General features: G+C 35.8%; 1 long non-coding RNA gene across 1 annotated transcript in view; it reads left to right on the top strand.

The window, feature by feature from the left end:
* LOC145507886 (uncharacterized) overlaps positions 1 to 22,447 on the top strand; it is a 173,614-nt gene that overhangs the window by 148,007 nt on the left and 3,160 nt on the right. The gene's annotated exons all lie outside the window — the stretch shown is intronic.

Below are 22,447 nucleotides of genomic sequence, written 5' to 3'. Positions count from 1 at the left end.
ATGAAAACTAATTCAGTATAACTAAATATTTAACAAGGATGTGTCAGTAAAAGGATACTCACTAAAGACTTTAGAATGGATTATCATGTATGAGTATGAGATAGGAAAGAATAACGTGAATAAACAGATAAATATACAAGTAAAATAAGATTCAGCCTTTATGAAGACTGATGTCAGTTCATTGCTGTGAATACAGAAAAAAAGTATGAATCTTTCACCTTGAGTGAAACAGTCAAATCAAATAAAACCTGCAGTGGCACTAAATGTATAGGGTTTTCTAGTTCAATTACAGAAAAACATTTAAAAACACTTAGGTCGCTGTGTATGGGGAGCGGAAGAGGGGAGTTAAAACAAGAGAGAGAGCACTCATCTACTTTTTTTTTCCCACCTTAATGAATTAGTCTAATTTCATTTATTTAGCTCAAAGGCATGATGCAAATTCAACTTTAACAGGATTTATGTTGAAAAATAAGAAATAATTAGACAACATAAGTAGTGTTTTCAATTTTTTTTCCTGACTCTAGAAAGCCTAAAGAGTGAATCACAATCTTCCTCTCACGCCAGAAGCAGTAAAATGACGAATCTGATGAGTGTTAAATAAAAGTAAAAGTCTAAATAGTATAGATGAAATTCATATCTCCCTTTGGAGATAATTCATGGAAAGTTTCACAGAATCTCCCAGCTTGCTTTTAGGCTTATTTGTACAAAATATTAATATTTGGAATTGGACAGTCCTAGATAATAGACTCAATTTTTATTCACAAATCAGATTGCAGAAGAATGTTGTTTCCCAAATAAAAAGCAGCACTTTAGTACAATTATCCAGAAATCAGCCATAAAGGAAAACATGGATCATGAATGTCTGAAACATGCCAAAGTTCCACAATATTTATCTTGAAGTTTTGTAGAAAAACATTCTTTCAATCCAATTTTTACCATACCATCATCCAATCTTCTATTATCATATAAAACTGAACCTCTTTCATTGTTTCCCCAGTAGCCACTTGTAATCATTTAAATTAATTAAAATTAAGTAAAATTTGATAGTCAATTCCCCATTACACTAGAAGCATTTCAAATGCTCAGGAGTTACATGTGGCTAGTGGCAGTGCAACTTTAGGGCATTTCCATCATCACCGAAATAGTGTTGGTATAAAGAATATACAACATTACATTCATATTGCTATTGGTTGCTAAAATAAGATAGAATAAACTACTTATTTTAGGAGACGTCTATCATACTAATAATGTAAAGAAGTATTCTCAGAACCTATGGTCTCTAAATTTTAGTGCCAGTGCCAGAGCTATACAAAACAAAGGTGGGTTACATAGATGTAAATAGCACATGAAATTCAATGAAAACTGATCAAAGAAAGATGAAATGTGCAAAGAAGCTTGTCTTTTGATATAAAAATATGTAATTTGTTTCATGACATAAAGTATGTGTACAAATGGTCTCTAGCTTTATGTATTCCAACCAAAATCTTCAAATATGTATCCTAAAAGAGACAGTATACAAATCTGTATAACACCAAAACAGGTAAAACTTTTTATAACCGAAGAACATTTTTAAAACAAATTTCACTTTAAAAGTACCATTATTAAAGACTTGCCACACCTTGATGAAACTTTTTAACATTATTAATTCTCTAATGTATTTTCCAGTGAGTTGGTATCATTAATGCATTGGCAACAATACCACATAAAATAGGAAAAAGAAATAATACAAGATGAAACTAGCCTGACAAGGGAACAACATAGAGGATTATAATTAGTAGGACACACATGATGGTATCTCAATTAATACAAAAATACTCTATTAAAGATAAAAAATAATTTCTATTTTAGAATGCTCAGATGAAATATTAATAGATCAAGTTCTTTAAAAAAAATCCAAACTTTTCCCTAGGAGATCAGTTATCATTGTCTTTCAACCTTCTGAAACATTAAATATTTTATGACATATTTTTGTGTTTGGTACTTTTTTCAGATATAACAGGTTACTGTAAAGGTGTGTGCTTGGCTCTGGCTATATTTTGACATGGAATACAGCATAAGAGAGGAGATTGGAGAGCTTTCCTAAAGATATTTTTTGACCAAGGGAGAAGTATATCTAAATTAATCATGATAATTATAATGGTAAAATTACTAGAGATAGAAGCATCCAATCACATTTCAGGGTGATTGACTTAGTCAAGAGGTAAATTCTATTTTGTCCAGATCCAAACTTGTTTGTCTGACAAGTGAAATTAAATGTAAAGATATGGTCAGCTCAACTAGACTCTCACTGATATTAAGAAAAGAGATTCACAATGAGCTGACTACTAACCAATCATATTCAATTTATAAGTATAATCCTTAAATATCTATTTTAGTTACACAATATAAGAAGTTATTATATTAATATTTAATGGAAAATCTATAAGAATCACAAGAGAAACAAAGATAAGTGTTAAGTGCATAGATAGGCATTAAATAAAGTGTATATACTGCATGTATCTTCATTCCAACGTTGTAAAAGAGAGCAATTATGCAGTGCAAAATTTGTGGGAGTGTGTATATAGCATTCCCCTTTTAGTATTCCTCTCTTCCCTTCCCTTTCACTAGTACCCATGATCATATCTATTCATTACAAGTAAAAAACTACTTATAAATAAAGAAAAGCAAGTAAGTAGAAATTAGTCATAATTGAATAAATATATTGATTAAATACTTGCATAAAATACTATCAAGTCAAAATATATAAATGAGGACTGGTTTCCTATTGCTAAAGAAGATAATTTAAATTGCTGGAATCAGATATACCCTTAAGGAGTCTGGATAATTCCCAGCTTCTCTGCAGTGGATTTTATTCCATTTAATATTTCACAAATTTGTATTTTTAAGGATAAAATAAAATTTGAAATTTCTATGTGTAATACCCTACTCAGTATTACATAATGCATAACAACATATCAAGGACTTTTTAAAGACTTAGAGTGCATGAAGTCAAACATTTTAAAATTGATTTACCAGTATTTTGATTTATAGCATTTATGAAGAACACATATTGGAAAACACTTCGTTTGCTTAAATGATTTGATTTTAAAATGAGAACTGAATTACAAAGGATAGGATCATTGAATTATCCAACACACAACAAAATCTGTTAACAAAGGAAGTTTTAAGAAAAAATACCACTGTAGCAGAGCTGTGTCTCTGAAAGGGGACAGTTTCTCTGAAAGGGAAAGTTACATATATACACAAAGTTTATAAGGCTTTGGAGTCTGAGCTCAAGTTGTTTACCTTGAGTCTTTCAAGGCAAAACCGGATTGAAATTAAGCAAAGTTATGATATGACAGTTTAGAATTAGAAGTCTAAGGATCTTGATGTAAATGGAAAAATACTTTTGTTTTATAAGTGAACTGCTTGCCCAGATGCCTAGAATATTGATCTTTATGAATTTTCTCAATCACAAATGGAAGTTATTTATAGTCTCAGTTTCAATTCTCTGTGGTAGAATTTTCCTGAAACAAGTAAGTAATATTGATTTAAGTAGTCCACAGTTGTATTTAGGTCATATTGACAGATGCAATCTTGATTCGCAATCCCCTATCATAATCATCCTCCAGTGAATTCTAAGATAGATCATTATCAACTAGGGAAGTGACCATTTCAGATCTTCCCCACTCTTTGCATATACCAGATCTTTGGTGGCAGTTATGTGATCTTTTAAATAGAGATCATTGTTTACTTATTTGTTCATTTATATTGAAGTATAGTCGATTTACAAAGTTGTGTTAATTTCTGCTGCACAGTGAGGTGATTCAGCTATATATATATATATATATATATACACACACACATATGTGTGTGTGTGTATCCTTTTTTCATTATGGTTTAATCACATGATATTGATGAATATAGTTTCATGTGCTACACAGTAGGATGTTGTTGTTTATCTGTCCTACATATAATGGTTTGCATCTGCTAATCCCAAACTCTAATCCCCACCCTGCCCCCAATCCCTTGGCAGCCATGTCTGTTCTCTCTGTAAATTTGTTTCTGTTTCATCAATAAGTTCATTTCTGTCATATTTTAGGTTCCACACATAGGTGATGTTATATCATATTTGTCTGATTTACTTCCCTAAGTGTGATAATGTCTAGGTCCATCCGAGTTGCTGCAAGTGGCATTATTTTATTTTTTTAGTACGGAATAGTATTCCACTGTATATTTGTGCAATATCTTCTTTATTCATTCATCTGTCGATGAGCATTTAGGTAGCTTCCATGTCTTGGCTATTATGAATAGGGCTGCTATGAAAGCAAGAGTGAATGTATCTTTTTGAATTGGAGTTTTGTCCGAATATGTGCCAGGAGTGGGATTGCTGGATTATACAGCAACTCTGTTTAATTTTGTGAGGAACCTCCTTACTGTTCTCCATAGTGGCTGCACAAATTTACATTCCTACCAGCAGTGTAGGAGGGCCTCCTTTTGGTCGCACCCTCTCCAGTATTTATTGTTTGTAGATTTTTTGATAATGGCTATTCCAATCCCAAAGAAAGGCAATGCCAGAGAATGTTCAAACTACCACACAATTGCACTCATCTCACCCGCTAGTAAAGTAATGCTCAAAATTCTCCAAGCCAGGCTTCAGCAATACGTGAACCGTGAACTTCCAGATGTTCAAGCTGGTTTTAGAAAAGGCAGAGGAACCAGAGATCAAATTGCCAACATTCGCTGGATCATCGAAAAAACGAGAGTTCCAGAAAAACATCTATTTCTGCTTTATTGACCATGCCAAAGAATTTGGCTCTGTAGATCAGAATAAACTGTGGAAAATTCTGAAAGAGATGGGAATACCAGACCACCTGACGTGCCTTTTCAGAAACCTGTATGCAAGTGAGCAAGCAACAGTTAGAACTGGACATGGAACAACAGACTGGTTCCAAATAGGAAAAGGAGTACATCAAGGCTGTATATTGTCACCCTGCTTATTTAACTTATATGCAGAGTACATCATGAGAAATGCTGGGCTGGAAGGAAGACAACCTGGAATCAAGATTGATGGGAGAAATATCAATAACCTCAGATATGCAGATGACACCACCCTTATGGCAGAAAGTAGAGAAGAACTAAAGAGCCTCTTGATGAAAGTGAAAGAGGAGAGTGAAAAAGTTGGCTTAAAGCTCAACATTCAGAAAACTAAGATCATGGCATCTGGTCCAAATCACTTCATGGCAGATAGATGGGGAAACAGTGGAAACAGTAGCTTACTTTATTTTTAGGGGGCTCTAAAATCACTGCATATGGTGACTGCAGCCATGAAATTAAAAGACGCTTACTCCTTGGAAGAAAAGTTATGACCAACCTAGACAGCATATTAAAAAGCAGACACATTACTTAGTCAACAAAGGTCTGTCTAGTCAAGGTTATGGTTTTTCCAGTAGTCATGTAAGGATGTGAGAGTTGGACTGTAAAGAAAGCTGAGCACTGAAGAATTGATGCTTTTGAACTGTGGTGTTGGAGAAGACTCTTGAGAGTCCCTTGGACTGCAAGAAAATCCAACCAGTCCATCCTAAAGGAGATCAGTCCTGGGTGTTCATTGGAAGCGCTGCTGTTGAAGCTGAAACTTCAATATTTTGGCTACCTGATGTGAAGAGCTGACTCATTTGAAAAGACCCTGATGCTGGGAAAGATTGAGGGAAGGAGGAGAAGGGAACGACAGAGGTTGAGATGCTTAGATGGCATCACTGACTCAATGGACATGAGTTTGGGTAAACTCCAGGAGTTGGTGATGGACAGGGAGGCCTGGCGTACTGTGGTTCATGGGGTCGCAAAGAGTTGGACGTGACTGAGCGACTGAACCGAACTGAATTCTGAGTTGTGTGAGGTGGTACCTCAATGTTGTTTTGTTTTGCACTTCTCTAATAGGGGTCGCAAAGAGTCGGACACGACTGAGCGACTGAACTGAACTGAATAGTTAGCAATATTGAGCATCTTTTCATGTGTCTGTTGGCCGTCTGAAAGTGAGAACTGTTTATTCAGTCATTTGGTGAAGTGTCTTCGAAATAAAAGTTAAGATTCTAAAATCAAATATTTGAACACTGCAACAAAGACAATGATTATTTATGCTCAAAGTTTGTAGATCTCTTCTAAACCAGAAATCAAGAATGTCCAAACTAAACCAAGAGAAGAAATCCTTTCTTCAATTTGCAGTCTTCATAGAACTAGATATGGAGATATTAGGTGAATCACCTAATTGCTTCCTTCCTTCCTTTTTTTCTGAATCTTATTAGTAATATTAAGATCTGAGAGCGTTCAGTGGGTGTTTACATGTACTATTCTCATTAAATGATAGATAACCTTTTGCAAAGACAATATCATTTCTACTTCTGCTCTCCCTTATTTCTGGCCATTATTGTTAACTATTTTAGTGAGAAGTTATAGCACTTCAGTGACATTTTCTAGCACCAGTAAATAAATGAATTATTGCATGTAAGATTTTTCCCATTTCTCATGATTCTTTCATAGCGTTATATGAGGAGATTTAAGTATAGGGAAAAAAAAAGTCATAGAGTTTCTTAGGAATCTCAACTAGAATCTAATTTTTATGCTTGATTTAAGTTATCTAGCAAATATCTCTCAATTTCTTAACCTCTCTCTCTTTCTCATGATAAAAAGAAAAATACTGAGCCTAAATGACTAGAATTGACATCACAGCATCAGTTTAGTTCAGTTGCTCAGTTGTGTGCCAACTCTTTGTAACCTCATGGACTGCAGCATGCCAGACATCCCTGTCCATCACCAACTCCTGGAGCTTACTCAAACTCATGTCTATTGATTTGGTGATGCCATCCAACAATCTCATCCTCTGCCATCCCCTTCTCCTCCTGCCTTTAATCTTTTCCAGCATCAGGGTCTTTTCAAATGAACCATTTCTTTACATCACGTGGCCAAAGTATTGGAGTTTCTTCTTCAACATAAGTACTTACAGTGAATATTCAGGACTGATTTCCATTAGGATGGAGTGGTTGAATCCCCTTGCAGTCCTAGGGACTCTAAAGAGTCTTCTCAAATACCACAGTTCAAAAGCATTGATTCTTTGGCACTCAGCTATCTGTATAGTCCAACTCTCATGTTTTTCCATACATGACTACTGGAAAAACCATAGACGTGACCAGATAGACTGTCAGCAAAGTAATGTCCCTGCTTTTTAATATGCTGTCTAGCTTGGCCATAGCTTTTTTTCCAAGGAGCAAGAGTCTTTTAATTTCATGGTTGCAGTCACCATCTGCAGTGATTTTAGAGCCCCCCAAAATAAAGTCTGTCCCTGTTTCTACGGTTTCCCCATCTATTTGCCATGATTTTAGTTTTCTGAATGTTGAATATTAAGCCAACTTTTTCACTTTCCTCCTTTATGTTCTTCAAGAGGCTCTTTAATTCTTCTTCTCTTTCTGCTATAAGGGTAATGTCATCTGCATATCTGAGGTTATTGATATTTCTCCTGGCAATCTTGATTCCAGCTTGTGCTTCATCCAACCCAGCATTTCTCATGATGTACTCTGCATATAAGTTAAATAAACACGGTAACAATATACAGCTTTGATGTACTCCTTTCCCTGTTTGGAACCAGTCTGTTGTGCTATGTCCAGTTCTAACTGTTGCTTCCTGACCTGCATATAGGTTTCTCAAGAGGCAGGTCAGGTGGTTTGGTATTCCCATCTCTTTCAGAATTTTCCAGAGTTTGCTGTGGTCCACACAGTCAAAGACTCTGGCATAGTCAATAAAGTAGAAGTAGATGTTTTTCTGGAATCTTGCTTTTTCGATGATCCAGCGGATGTTGGCAATTTGATCTCTGGTTCCTCTGCCTTTTCTAAAACCAGCTTAAACATCTGGAAATTCATGGTTCATGTACCGTTGAAGCCTGGCTTGGAGAATTTTGAGCTTTACTTTACTAGCGTGTGAGATGAGTGCAATTGTGTGGTAGATTGAGCATTCTTTGGCATTGCTTTTCTTTGGGATTGGAATGAAAACTGACCTTTTCCAGTCCGGTGTCCACTCCTGAGCTTTCCAAATTTGTTGGCATATTGAGTGCAGCACTTTCACAGCATCATGTTTTAGGATTTGAAATAGCTCAACCAGAATCCCATGACCTCTACTAGCTTTGTTCATAGTGATGCTTCCTAAGGCCCACTTGACTTTTCTTTCCAGGATGTCTGGCTCTAGGTGAGTGATCACACCATTGTGATTATCTGGTTCATGAAGATCTTTTCTGTATAGTTATTCAGTGTTTTCTTGCCACCTCTTGTTAATATCTTCTGTTTCTGTTATATCCATACCATTTCCGTCCTTTATTGTGCCCGTCTTTGCATGAAATGTTGCCTTGGTATCTCTTATTTTCTTGAAAAGATCTCTAGTCTTTCCCATCCTATTGTTTCCCTCTATTTCTTTGCATTGATCGATGAGGTAGGCTTTCTTATCTCTCCTTGCTATTCTTTGGAGCTCTGCATTCAAATGGGTATATCTTTCCTTTTCTCCTTTGCCATTAGCTTCTCTTCTATTCACAGCTATATGTAAGGGATACTCAGACAACCATCTGGCCTTTTCACGTTTCTTTTTCTTGGGGATAGTCTTGATCCCTGCTTCCTTTACAGTGTCATGAATCTCTGTCCATAGTTCTTCAGACACTCTGTCTATCAGATCTAAATGATAGATTTTTGTCTGTCTATTTGTCACTTCTACTGTTTAATGGTAAAGGATTTGCTTTAGGTCAAACCTGAATGGTGTAGTGGTTTTCCCTAGTTTCTTCAATTTAAGTCTGAATTTTGCAATAAGGGGTTCATGGTCTGAGCCACAGCCAGCTCCTGGTCTTTTTTTTTTTTTTTTTTTTTTGCTGACTGTATAGAACTTCTTCATCTTTGGCTATAAAGAATATAGCCAAATCAATCTGCTATTGGAATTGACCATCTGGTGATTTCCATGTGTAGAGTTTTCTCTTGTGTTGTTGGAAGAGGGTGTTTGCTATGACCAGTGCGTTCTCTTGACACAAGTCTATTAACCTTTGCCCTGCTTCATTCTGTACTCCAAGGCCAAATTTGCCTGTTACTCCAGATATTTCTTGGCCTCCTACATTTGCATTCCAGTCCCCTGTAATGACAAGGACATCTTTTTTGGGTGTTAGTTTTAGAAGGTCTTCATAGAACCGTTCAACTTCTGGTTCTTCAGCATTTCTGCTTGGTGCATAGACTTAGATTACTATGTTATTGAATGGTTTGCCTTGGAAATAAACTGAGATCATTCTGTCATGTTTGAGATTGCATTCAAGTACTGCATTTTGGTCTCTTGTGTTTACTGTGATGGCTATTCCATTTCTTCTAAGGAATTCCTGCCCACAGTAGTAGATATAATGGTCATCTGAGTTACATTCACCCATTCCAGTCCATTTTAGTTCACTGATTCCTAAAATGTCGATGTTCACTCTTGCCATCTCCTGTTTGACCACTTCCAATTTGCCTTGATTCATGGACCTAACATTCCAGGTTCCTATGCAATATTGCTCTTTACAGCATCGAACTTTGCTTCCATCACCCGTCACATCCACAACTGAGCATTGTTTTTGCTTTGGCTCCGTCTCTTCATTCTTTCTGGAATTGTTTCTCCATTTCTCCACTGATCTCCAGTAGCATTTTGGGCACCTACCGACCTGGGGAGTTCATCTTTCAGTGTCCTATCTTTTTACCTTTTCATACTGTTCATGTGGTTTTCAAGGCAAGAATATTGAAGTGGTTTACCTTTCCCTTCTCCAGTGAACCACATTTTGTCAGAACTCTCCACCATGACCTGTCTGTCTTGGGTGGCCCTACACGGCAGTGGCTATTTTTCAGACCAGTAGCAGTTTACCAAATAATTGGTACATACTTAATTTGAGTTTAGTACCAAATAGATTTTTTGTGCCAAAAACCTAATATTAACTATTGAAGGCTATGCACAAAAAAAATATTTTAGGAATCAGTGAACTAAAATGGACTGGAATGAGCCTAGTTAGCTACACAGAATATAAAAAGGAGAAATAATCAACTAGGTAAAGAATAAGATCTGAAGGTAAGAATTGGAAAACTTACATACTACATGTTAACACTTCTGTGTAAGATTGTTATTAAATGTGTCATCATTTACTGTTTCCTTTCTGAGCCTTACCTTAAATAAAGTTTGATTACAAAGGCAAATTCCTACAAATGACTCCTGGGTATTGTTCTTGTCACAGGAATAACAAGAAAATGGTTTTAGATTGTTGCTTACTGGGTATTTTTTTGCTATATTGCATATAAAAGAATCTAATAGTTGAATTCTGTTACGACATTTTTTAAACAATTGATTCTAGAAAGAGTTGATTGGAACTTAGAAAAATATGTTCAAATGAATACCTTTTGAAATCATATTTAATCAAATTATTAAAAAATTGAAGTCTGTACTTAGACTCTATACCAGGTGTTGACTCAATACATAAAAGATAATTTTAAGTTTAGAGACTTTGTAAATATTATGGTTAAAATTCTTTAAAAATTGCAAACCACAAAGGGTAAACAAAATGGAAATATAAAAGAATAAGAGTATGCCAATTAAAGCATGAAGCTTGAGATTAACATTTCATAGATTTTGTTTGGTAGATCTTATATGGATCTGTCCATGTAATGCAGTTGTTTTCTTGATACAAAGTTCTTGTCAAGCCTGTCGCTTTCTGTCTGTCAGTTACCTGTTTATTGTCTCAGTTCAAATTTGCTTTTAATTTCCTCCTTTGTGAAGTAGGGTCTGGGTCCTTTAAATATTTTTCATTTGTCAGCTGGCATAATATTAAGCATTGTCAACAGAGGTTATTGTAGGGGCATAGCAAGAAGGTTTTCCTTCCTCTTTCCAATCACTCTGTTTGACTGGCTTCTGCAGCACCCACATTTCTTACCATCCAACTCCTGCTGTGTGTGGGGCTTCTCCAACATCCAGCACCTTCAGTGCATGGTACCCTGCAATACCTAGAGACAGACAGCTTCCCCCAGGACCTCCTCCTTTCAAGGCAGTTTTGTAGTGGAGTACCTCTAGCTTTCTCTAGGTACTATGTGGATTTATAGCACTCTACAGAGAATTGATTTCTAGGAAGTTCAGTCATCAACATCACAGCAATATCTTTGCCTCTCAGAGAACTACCACCTATCCTTCACCAATGATTTCTGGATCTGAGCTTTGGTGTATATTTTATAGAGTTATTTTTACTTGATCAACCAATTCCATATTATTCCAGTTCCCTGTAATGGTGAATAATTCTTTTTACTGAGCTTTCCCTGTTCAATTACTTTGTGGTTTCTTTCTCCTGACTGAACTCTGACTGATACACAGTCTAAAATTATTTTATTTATGGAGGATTATTAAGACTCTTAGTTTTACATTTCCTGATATAATGATAGCCCATGTCTTATATCTTTTTAGCTAGGACACATTTAGCCATGGATCAATACTCTGAAGATTGAGTGCAGCTTTAGTGTTCAAAAGTATTTAATAGAGTTGTTTTCCAACATGATTGTCATACATGTTCCCCTTCTGGTATATTTTCAAGGAGACGAATTATTTAATCTTAGTCCATTTAGAGGATATTTTAAGAATATAAGGAAAGGAAGTTTGTACCTGTAGATGATAAGACTAGATATATGCATGAATATTTTGTATAATTTGTGATGCTTTCTTTAGGTAACTTAGTATTTGAAATCAAGAGTGAAATACCCAAGCCCATAGTGACCTGCACTAAACTTGATGGTGAAAGTCACGAGCTCTTGATAGTGTGGGCCTCCCGTACATGGGGGCCAGAGGCAAAACTCTTGTCTAAGGAAGCCCAAGTGTCAGCTAACTTTGCTAATATAGATTTAAAATGTCATTGGCCCTCTTTTCTTTTCCTAAGTATTAAGAATGATACAGACAACAAAGTCTCTTAGTGAGTAATCAGACTTTCAAGCTTCCCTATTAAAAATCCCTGTAAAATTAATGTCTCTGTCTTTGGAGATGTAGGTGGTAACTACCCAGCCAGACACAAAATCAAGCCAGAGTTTTGCTTCAGTTAGAGCCATAGCTCTTTGGAAAAGAAAAGTTTCATGTTCCTAAAGATAGGCAGGAAGAAAAGCATATTTTCAAAACCCATTGCAAGTAGTTAGTGGTATGAAGTCTATTCAGAGATGTTCAAGGGACACTGCAGTTTGCATTTTTGTCCAAGTTCTGTCTTTACACTTCTGCCAGGATGATCATTGTAACAGATGAGACATGTACCGAGACATTCAGAAATATCAGTACAATGTGTTCACTATTATTGACCATGCAATGGTCAGTGGTCAATAGTGGCAGTGTTTTGAAAGTTTCCATTAGAGGTCTCTGTCCCACTATGAAGCTTAAGGTATATTCTGCTTAATATATTCTCATATAAGTTTTAATTTATGACCTACCAAAAAACCAGATGAAGTCTGGATTTTCAAAGGGGAAGGGAGTCATACTAAACTTTTATTTGGTTATACTTCATCGACAACAGAGATGATAAACAATCATGGATTTACCCTTCTTTTGGAGAAAGGAATGATAGCAGGATATGGTTTATGCAAATAAATAGACATGTTTGAGGGGAAAATTAACACTTATTAATAAATATTTTTTATTTTCAGTAACAAGTACTGACAGCATGAAAGACCATCAAGTTTAGATTTTAAAGTCAAATATGGGGAAGACGTCCCTAGTTTAGTTGGTGTTACAATTTCTCTTTAAAAATATGGGTAGGTTTCTGTCACAAGGTTTGTGGAACACCCTAATAAGAATTAATTTTGATTATTCATATGAGTTTGATTCTGAATTCTAAAAACTTGCCAGTATTATTTATGTACAGAATAGATTTATAGGTTCACAATAATTAAAAAGGCACAGAGTATTGAGATTTTGTTGCCTACAATACACAGTGATACTCAGAAAAATACTATCATTTGTCTCCTAGTAACATTTTGACTAGATTGTGTTATCTATTGGGAGTATTCACATTCTTGGGACAAATCATGTCCAAAAATATCAACTTTGTTCTCAAAGACTTCTAACTTTTCTTTGGAAGCTTTTTTTTATATCGTAAGAGTAACTATATTGATGGAGTCAGTTTATCACTAATGTTCCTTATATATATGCATGTAAAAATTCTCATAAAATATAGACAAACTGCATTTATGCTTTACATTCTGACATTAATGGAATTTCAGAGTTGACAGTCCTGTGTACTCAAGATGAGAAAAAGTTGAACAAACAGAAAATTAACAACTCTTCTTAGATCCATCAGGGAATTGAAGTCTGTGGAAAACCATGGTCTTGAAAACTGGACAGGCAGACAGAGACAGAGAGTCACAGCATAGCAAGAGCAAAAGCTACAGAAACCATAAATGAGTAAGAACATGTACAGTAATTGACAGTTTACCAGAGGCTGAGTGCAGACTAGCGTTAAAATTCCTGAGGGATCCCTGTTTCACTGGGTGTATGGAGGAAATATTTTTGTGAATTTTACTTCCAGGAACCTCACCAGGTTCTCACAGTGAAGGTTGGAGAAATATACCTCAATGTTTGCAATAGATATCAGTGCAAATCAAATTTTTTTAAATTTATAGCAATTTTTATAACAATTTTTGAATGCGTAGCAATGTCTATGTTTTTTTATTTGTAGCAATTTTTGAATAAAACACTGTAATAGAAATGAAGGCTTTTGATGAAACCATCAGTATATTAGAAAAGGTCAAGGGAAAAAAAAATCAGTTTGCTTGAAGGTATGAAATGCAAAGAGGAAAAAGAACGAAAAAACAAAAAGAAAATTTTCAAGACTTGTGAGACAATTATAAAATGTGTACATATGTGTCATGAGACTAGTAGAAGGAGAAATAAGAGAACAGAAGAAAATACTTGAAGTAATAATGGCTGAGAATTGTCCAAAATTCATCAGGGACACCAAAAACCATACATCTGGAAAACTCAGATTAAAGGACAAAGACCAAAAAATATAATACACGTATCATACTCAAATGACTGAAAATCAAAGACAAAGAGAAAATCTTGAAGAAGGCAGAGAGAAATAGAGATTTACCTAAATAGAAGAATAATGATAAAAATTTATATTAGACTTTTTCAGAAACTATATAAGCAAGAAAGGCATAAAACAAAATACTTAATGTGTAAGACACATAAACACACACATAACTAAAAACAAAATAACAACCTAGAATTCTGTGTCCAGCAAAATTACTTCAAAAAGTGACTGAGAAATAAAGACTTTCTCAGACAACCAAAAACTGAGGAGTTTGCCACCTGTAGACCTACCTGATAAGATATATTAAAAGTTCTTCAGGGAGAAGGAAAAATGTATTCACTTCAAAAACTCCCCAAACTGAAATTGGTTAAATTATGAAATTTTTGTTACTGTGCCTTTTAAAGTAATCATTTAATGAATGACAGTCTGTACTAGAAAGTTCACAGAGTTATGTTTAAACTAAGACTAACCCAAAAGAGTTTAACACAGTTCATATCTCTTCTCCAGCTCTAGAATGCCAGCCAAGGTATACATGAAGTCCCATTCTTAACTTCTCATCTTAGAATCTCTGCCATCATCACCAACTTCAAATTGTTGGTTTTCAAATATACCACTCTTATTGGCCTATTAATTTCTTAACTGCCAATTCCCATAGCTCAAACCACTTGTGTTGTTAAAGGTGTCTTCAGTTTAAAGGAATCCACATTACCAGAATCTATCTGGTGGGGATTGTGGCTTGCATCTAGTTCTTCAAAGAAAGGTGTATACTCTTGGTATTCCAAAGTGGGATTTCTAAATTTGTTTTCCTACACATATGCTATTACATAATGCTGTACAGATCCATGCAAATAATAACTGGTGAGTGTTGTGTCAGTCACACAGGAGGAGTGGCTTTTGCATGTAGCCAGGAATCTTAACATCAGGTAATAGCATTCTTGCTCAGATGAATCCTGAGTTCTAACTAAAGGGAACTTAATTTAGAAACTCCCCTGTGGCTATGCATTTGACAGCCAACTTTCTCAGCATTTGAAGAAATGAAAGTAGAATGAATCAAAATGATACATATTGAGACCTGGTATGTACATGTCATCACAAATGCATCAAGAACTTTTACTCAGAAAAGATGAGTATTTAGAATAAAGTCTATTATTTATGTCAAATAGGATGTCACTTTCAGCCATTCAGGAATACAGTTGAGTATTGATTCCTTTATAAATGATAGGAATGAACCGTTCAGATAAGAAGATGAAGAGGAAATTTTTGCTGTAGCATATGAGCAGAGTGCAGCAAGTTTGGGGAGGAAGACATACAAACCATCAATCATTACACTATCTCACAAGGAGAGTTTCTGTCGTGTAATGATATCTCAGTAGGAGTATCAGGTACACGAATGAACTCAGTCTTTTATTTGGGGGGAACTTGGAAAGGATGAAGGGTGTGTGGTGTGCCTACCCTTTCACAGAGAATATAATTTTTACTATATTGTGGCTTAAATGGTATGTAACATATCCACAGGCTAAGACTTCTCTCTGAAAAAGTATCAGGGGAGTAGGTCCAGGGAGTGAGTTCAGAGGCAGTGGGGATGGCCTACCAAGATGCCCAGAGGGAGCAGGAGGATGAGGAAACCCAGTTGTGGGGCTGAGTAGGGTTGGCCAGGCTGGCATGAAGGGCCCTGTGTGCTTAGTGAGCTGTGAAGGGCCCCTGAGGAGAGGAGTGTGAAAGGCTTAGGAGATGTTCAGCACACACCCTTCCCCCCCACCTCCTGCCCCTTCCTTACTCTCCCTCCTCTTGGATTAAGCTCCCTTGTCTGTGAAACCCATTGGGAGGTTTTCTTGGCTAAGATGAGCCACCCTTGACCGAGGCCTGCCTGCTCTCATGCACCTCCAGCTCCCAGGGTCGCTGCCCCATCTGTCTGTCTGTCACTTCTCACCTCCAGGACAGTTTGTGCATCTGAGACCCCAACTCCATTGTCCCTGTATGCACCCTTCTCTCAGAGGAACCCTTCATGCCTTCCGCGTGCTGCTCATTAATCATGTTGGGGGAGTTTGGAGCCTCTGTTTGTGTGGAGTTCTGTAAATATGATGGGTTCTCACAAGGAAGTGATTTTGATTGGGGGATTGTTGATTTGCTACACGTGAAATGAGAGTTAAGGAAAACCCAAAGACTCCGTAATGACCTGTAAAGACTTAATGATTTGTATTGTATAGTGAACTAAATATCTGTAATTTTGTATCTTATATGCCTTCCCACCATATGACCAATAGCCTCTAAATAAAACCAGATTATCTTCTGCCTAAAAAAAAAAAAAGGAATGGTCAGGTACCACTGCTGCTTAGTATGTGTGCAGGATATGTGTACGATACTTTTACAAAGAAAACCAAGATTCACCTCCCAGAAACTAAAAGATCTTATAAAATTTGACACAACTCTGCTTGACTAGATATTGTTATTCAGATTTCATATCCCTAAAAATTATCTACAGAAAAATTCACTCAATTTTAGCTGTGAACCTTCTTCAGTAATACAAGTTTTCTGGCTGTGTTTAGTTAATTTTTTTTTTTTTTTTTTTTTTTATTGCTTGGAACAGAGGGATCCCCTTACTTCTTAATATTTTTCTCTAAGCATTCAGTTCAGTCGCTCAGTCGCGTCCTACTCTTTGCGACCCTATGAACCGCACACAGCACCCCAGGCCTCCCTGTCCATCACCAACTCCCAGAGTCCACCCAAACCCATATCCATCAAGACAATAATGCCATCCAGCCATCTCATCCTCTGTCATCCCTTTCTCCTCCTGCCCTCAATCCTTTCCAGCATCAGGGTCTTTTCCAATGAGTCAGCTCTTTGCATCAGGTGGCCAAAGTATTGAAGTTTCAGCTTCAACATCAGTCCTTCCAATGAACACCCAGGACTGATCTCCTTTAGGATGGACTCGTTGGATCTCCTTGCAGTCCAAGGGACTCTCAAGAGTCTTCTCCAACACCACAGTTCAAAAGCATCAATTCTTCAGTGCTCAGCCTTCTTTATAGTCCAACTGTCACATCCACACATGGCTACTGGAAAAACCATAGCCTTGACTATATGGACCTTTGTTGACAAAGTAATGTCTCTGCTTTTTAATATGCTATCTAGGTTGGTCATAACTTTTCTTCCAAGGAGTAAGCATCTTTTAATTTCATGGCTGCAGTCACCATCTGCAGTGATTTTGGAGCCCAGAAAAATAAAGTCAGCTACTGTTTCCACTATTTACCCATCTATCTGCCATGAAGTGATGGGACCAGATGCCATGATCTTAGTTTTCTAAATGTTGAGCTTTAAGCCAACTTTTTCACTCTCCTCTTTCACTTTCATCAAGAGGCTCTTTCGTGCTTCTTCATTTTCTGCCATAAGGGTGGTGTCATCTGCATACCTGAGGTTATTGATATTTCTCCTGGAAATCTTGATTCCAGCTTGTGCTTCCTCCAGCCCAGCGTTTCTCATGATGTACTCTGCATATAAGTTAAATAAGCAGGGTGACAATATACAGCCTTGACATACTCCTTTTCCTATTTGGAACCAGTCTGTTGTTCCATGTCCAGTTCTAACTGTTGCTTCCTGACCTGCATACAGGTTTCTCAAGAGACAGGTCAGATGGTCTGGTATTCCCATCTGTTTTAGAATTTTCCACAGTTTATTGTGATCCACACAGTCAAAGGCTTTGGCATAGTCAATAAAGCAGAAATAGATGTTTTTCTGGAACTCTCTTGCTTTTTCAGTGATCCATCGGATGTTGACAATTTGATCTCTGGTTCCTCTGCCTTTTCTAAAACCAGCTTGAACATCTGGAAGTTCACGGTTCACGTATTGCTGAAGCCTGGCTTGGAGAATCTTAAGCATTACTTTACTAGTGTGTGAGATGAGTGCAATTGTGTGGTATTGCAGTTGTGCGGTAGTTTGAGCATTATATTACTTAATTTCAAATTATTTTATAAGGATTGAGGTATACATAGCGTTATGAAGAATTTAAACAATTATCTCTGGCTTCACTACCCAGTATAGGAAATAATACTTTAGATTCTAATATTAATCCTAAATGGGAATTTGATAGTTATAATGTGTTAAGAGGTTAAATGGTGTTGCCCCCAAAACTTAAATGTTCAAGTTCTAATTTCTAGTACTTCTGAATGTGAACTTATTTGAAGAGAAAGTCTTTACAGAGATAATCAAATTAAAATGAAGGAATTAGCATAGGCCTTCATGGAATGTGACTGATGACTACATAAAAAGGGGAAGTTTGGACACAGAAAGGAAAGACAATATGAGGAGACACAGGAAGAAGACAGCCATTTAAAAGTGAAGGAAGGAGAGACTTAGATCCTTCCCTCACAGCCCTCAGAAGGCACCGACCTTTCAGTATCTTGACCTTAGGCTTTTAGCCCTCAGAACTGTGAGACAATAAATTTTTGTTGTTTATAGCCACCTAGACTATAGTATTTTGTTATGAAGTCCTCTATCAAACATCATGTATGTATTTCTAGTTTACTACATATGTTGTGATCAATAAATAGTACATATTCTGCTTTGCACATTTTAAACAACTATAAAAATGGTGTCATACTCATTTGCTTTTCTCTTTTTGTTGTTCAGTTGCTAAGTAGTGTTTGACTCTTTGCAGCCTCATGGACTGTAGCATGCCAGGCTCCTCAGTCCTTCACTTGTCTCCCATAGTTTGCTCAGATTTACATCCATTGAGTTGGTGATGCTGTCTAACCATTTATCCTCTGCTGACCCTTTCTGTTTTGCCTTCAGTCTTTCCCAGCATCAGGGTCTTTTCCAATGAACTGGCTCTTCGTATCAGGTGGCCAAAATATTGGAGTGCTAGCTTCAGCAACAATCCTTCCAATAAATATTCAGGGTTGATTTCCTTTATGATTGACTAATTTGATCTCCTTGGAGTCCAAGGGACTTTTCAAAAGTCTTCTCTAGCACCGCAATTTGAAAGCATCAGTTCTTTGGCGTTCAGCATTATTTATGGTTCAATTCTCACATCTGTGCATGCCCACTGTTGTTAGTTAATATTTGAGAGATACATCTTTGAGTAATGTTTTGGTTATATATTCTCATTGCTGTATAGAATATTTCTTCACTTTCTGTGCACTGCTTGCCCCACTTCTAACACCCCGCTCTCAGCCTTGACTCAACCCTTTCTTGTGTGGAGAGGTTGTAGGCATAGTCAGGTAAATGAGGGTCAGTTCAATTGCATCAGCATACAATGCTTACAGGCATTTATGGGTTATCCACCTGTCCTCCACATAGAATACCTGGGAATGTTGATTTTATGTGTAAGTCTTTCTACTGGAGTGAGAGGTTCCGTACCTCTTACTCCAGTATGAAAAATTCCATACTTTCCATAGGAATTGTTTGTAAACAGATCCTCTTGCAGTAGTTGAGGGGTGGGGGTGGGAGGTATAGTCCCGACAGGTAACCTATTGACAGGTAAACGTGAAATAATTCACTATGAGTTTACAGCAGATAATCCTGATATCCCTCCACATACTTACAAATAGAAAAATAAAATAGGCCTTGTGCCTTTTAGAATTATTAATATTATTTAAAATTTAAAAGCCTTATCTTGCTGTTGACTATACAGGGTAAAACTTTCCCATGATACAGGGTAAACATTCAGTGTTTACTTCTACCTCTCCTGTTACTTCAGGAGAATTATCTTGCTTTATTCTGATTTTCTTCTTTATGCATTCCAAATTCTGATTTGATCTCTTTTGTGATTTTTTTCATTGCTAACTTTTGTTTTCATTTCATTATTCCTCTCATTAATAGATTTGATGTTCTGTGTTGCTATCTTTTTCATTTCTTTTTAAAAAAACTTTGTATCTATCATTATGTCAATTACATTTTTTCTGATTCTTTACATTATATCACCTTCTGTTTTCCCCAGTTTTAAATCTTCCTCATATTTGAGTCATTGGGCTTTCTATTTTTTCTCCATAGTGGTAACTGTTCCACTGATTATTTTATTCATGCTGCAATTTTGTCTCCCATTTTCATCCATTTGTCCTGAGTGCTCTTCAGCTGTTGTTTGTTTTGCATGTTAGTTTTGTACTTTAAAATATATTTATATAGATCATATTATTTTTTTTCCTTTTAAAAATAATCATCCTTGAGGCAGGAGAGATTTACTCAGATCATGCATTCACAACCTTCTTGAGTAAGAATAAAGTAAAAATCAGATTTTATAAAGATTAGTGTTTTCATATTGTCCTACAGTTTTATTTCTGCAAGTGTTTATATTTTATTTCTTCCTAAACAATTGAGATATGAACTGAACACTTTACCCAGTGAAAAATTTCTCTCTCTCTCTCTTTCTGCCCCCACCCCTTTCTGCCGCCAAAGTGTGGTACTGTAGAGACTGATACTTCCTGAAAATATGGCTAGCTGGCCTCTCAGTGCTCTCATTTGGCCTACCCTAGTGTTTCTCAAATTTAATGTAAATACACATCATTTAATCATCTTGATGCCATGTAGATTTGGGTTCAGAAAATACAGCTCAGAGCTTGTGATTCTGAATTTCTAACAATCTCCAAAATGATGCTAATACTTTGTTCCTCAGACCAAACTTTAAATAGCAAGAGCCCATCCTAGTATGGTTTTTCAAACCAGTTGATCCCACAGAAGATGCTACAAAAAGATTTCACACCCCATTCTCACTAGTGACAAACATTTTGGCAATTGTATCTCACTACATGTAATGCCTTCAGTAGGTTTATTTCTTGAGCTTTTTTTCTAAAAGCAGAATCCATGATATTTGTGCTCCATTTCCTTCAGTGCCCATTACCTGTTCTTTGGCTAGTCTTGTACAGTATGTGCTCTTTAAACTAACTCCACATTAGCTTAAATGAGGAATTTTTGCTTTTTTCTCTTTTATTATTTGCCTAAATTTGAGTAAGAATAAGGGAAATGCCTAATCATCGATATTGTTTGAATTTTTTAAATGGTTGAAAATTACCGTATAGCATGGTCAGTAGATATTGTTCTGTGATTATTAAGTTGAACTTTTAAATTATGTTTTCAAATTTTATATCCATGTTAATTTTTGTTTGCTTGAGATACTAAATTTTGAGCCAGGACTGATAAAATCTTTCAAAATAATTATAGAGTGTTTTTAATACTCACTTGTCAGTTTGCTAGTTTATATATGTTGAGAATTTTCACATGAATGTAGAAAATTATTCCACATAAATTCATTATGATTATTGTTGTATTTGTGATTATTTATAGCATCTTATTTATATTTTGTTTCATGGTTTATCTATGCTTGTCATTCTTTATTAAATACATCATATATTATTTTCCTATAGTGGTTTATGGGCTTTCCTGGTAGTGTAAAATATGTATATAAAATATACACTTTATTTTTATTATTTTAGTGCTCACCCCTAAAAGTTAAACATAAATGTTTGATATAAAATATAGAGAAAAAGAAAGATAAATTAAGTTTAAATTAAGTCACACATTTATCTATCTGTCATTAACAGTGCCATCAAATATTTTAATTTCAGTTAATACCTGTATTAGTTTGCTAGAGCTCCCAGAATGAGGTAGCACTGACTGGGTGGTTTAGATAACAGAAATTCGTTTATTCACACTTCTGGAAGCAAGAAGTCCAAAGTCAAGGTTCTGGCAGGATTGGTGCCTTCTAAGGGTCATGAAGTAAGGGTCTGTCCCAGGCATCTCTCTGTGGCTTTTAGATGATTGTCTTCTCCCTGTGTCTTCACATTGTCTTCCTTTTGTATCTATGTCCAGATTTCTTCTTCTTACAAGGAGTTAGTTGCATTGTATTAAGGTACGTTCTAATGAACTCATTTTTTCTTAGGTATCTCTGTTAAAACTGTCCCCAATTACAGTCATACTTATAGATAGATATAAAAGGTTAATACTTCAACATTTGAATTTTGAGGGGGCACAAATCAACCAATGAAACAATCCTCACCCCTTTGCTCTTTCTACCTAGAAAATTAATTCTGTACATTTTTATTAAAATAAATTAGATATTATCCTTATTTATACATTCAATGTAACCACTAATTTACCTACTTGTTTATGTTTCCAAAGTTATTTGTTGAGAAATTTGCTATCAGTAGAATTGTCCTTGATTGTTTTTTTCTGTTTTTTGCTAAGAAAGTGTTATTATATTTTGAGTTATGTAGATGTATTATTATGTGTCTAATACACTCTGAGTAAATTGATTATGTAACCGTACATTTGATATGCCATATCTGACGCTAAGCAGTCCTTCCTTTTTTTTCAAAAAAAGAAACCATCAATTATCTTATTACATAGTATTTCTCCTTTATTATTATTACTTTCTCCTAAATTTGAATGGATATA

This window comes from Giraffa tippelskirchi, chromosome 5 (assembly GCF_054371585.1).
Source record: "Giraffa tippelskirchi isolate mGirTip1 chromosome 5, T2T-mGirTip1v1.2.pri, whole genome shotgun sequence".
Lineage (NCBI taxonomy): Eukaryota > Metazoa > Chordata > Mammalia > Artiodactyla > Giraffidae > Giraffa > Giraffa tippelskirchi.
This window is presented reverse-complemented; position numbering and strand designations above follow the sequence as displayed.